The sequence below is a fragment of the Erinaceus europaeus genome, chromosome 2 (assembly GCF_950295315.1).
Source record: "Erinaceus europaeus chromosome 2, mEriEur2.1, whole genome shotgun sequence".
Taxonomy (NCBI): domain Eukaryota; kingdom Metazoa; phylum Chordata; class Mammalia; order Eulipotyphla; family Erinaceidae; genus Erinaceus; species Erinaceus europaeus.
In genome coordinates, this window is record NC_080163.1 from 173,863,584 (window position 1) to 173,864,913 (window position 1,330).

Sequence of the window (1,330 nt, forward strand, 5' to 3'; positions counted from 1 at the left end):
CTCCTCCCTTTCTCCCTCACTAATTAGTAAATCATTTAAAAGAGCTCCAGCATAAGTAGAAACAGGGTTCAGACAGACCTAGGATCCCACACATGCAAACCAGACCTCTTACCACTGAACCACCTCCCAGCTTGCATTAACTGGCTCTTTAAAAGGTTTTAATTATTTATATGTGTACATATATTTTATAAACTTTTTTTGAAAAAATATGGTACACTTCATGAATTTGTGTGTAATCCTTGAGCAGGGGCCATGCTAATCTTCTCTGTATCATGCCAATTTCAGTATATGCACTACCAAAGCTAGGACTATATTATAATCTTATTTAAAAAGTGTTAAGAGATGGAGACAGTTGGAGTCGGGTGGTGGCACAGCGGGTTAAGCGCCGCACATGGCACAAAGCTCAAGGACCGGAGGAAAGATCGCGGTTCGTGGTTAGAGCTCCTGGCTCCCCACCTGCAGGGGAGTCCCTTTACAGGTGGTGAAGCAGGTCTTCAGGTGTCTGTCTTTCTCTCCCCCTCTCTGTCTTCCCCTCCTCTCTCCATTTCTCTCTGTCCTATCCAACAACAATGACATTAATAACCACAACAATGTTAAGCAACCAGGGAAACCAAAAGGAAAAATAAATAAAAATTTAAAAAGAGTGGATAAGAATAGAAAAGAAAAAAAAAGAAAGGGAGGCAATGAGACTTTGGTGACAACAACAACAAAAAAATAAAATAACCTATTTATACTCTAGAATTGCAAAATGGCTAGGGCAGTAGATCTGTAGGCATTAAGTCCTGAATTCAATCCCCAGCATTGCATGTGCCATAGTCATGCTCTGCTTCTCTTTTTGGTATTAATAAGTAACATTTTTTTTCTTTTTTTTAATTTCCTTTTTTTTAAAACCACAGTTCCTGTCCGGTTCCTACCCAGCTCCAAGACTGGCTCCTGCCTGGCTCTGCCCAGCTCCTATTGCAGCTCCCACCTGCCAGTGCCCTGGCCGCCCTGTTGTTCGCAGGCAGTCTGCAGTCCCCCCAAGGACTGTCCTCGCAGACACAAGAGCCCCAGGCGCCCCCCGCCCACCCCCCATGGCACAAGGAGCCCAGCCAGGCCCAGGCCTCCTGAAAGGGGTAGGGGGTGGGGGGGCTGGGAGTGGCCTCCCTGGACCAGCAGTTTGCAAAGTGCCAGACCCTCAGCCCAGACCCAATCCACAGCCTGGCAAACGGCTCAACAGGGGTTCCAGCCAGCCAGCATGGGGCACAGTTCTGAAATGCATGTCTCTTCCGAGAGAGACAGAGGCAGAGAAAACACTCCAGTTCTAGAAGTGTGAGGAGACCCCCCAACC

At 47.1% G+C, this 1,330-nt stretch overlaps 1 non-coding gene across 1 annotated transcript; it reads right to left on the minus strand.

Moving 5' to 3' along the window:
* Positions 1-202: 202 nt before the first annotated feature.
* Positions 203-309, minus strand: LOC132537197 (U6 spliceosomal RNA). Its single transcript, XR_009548660.1, has one exon. It is a non-coding gene; the product is annotated as a U6 spliceosomal RNA (small nuclear RNA).
* Positions 310-1,330: the final 1,021 nt, after the last annotated feature.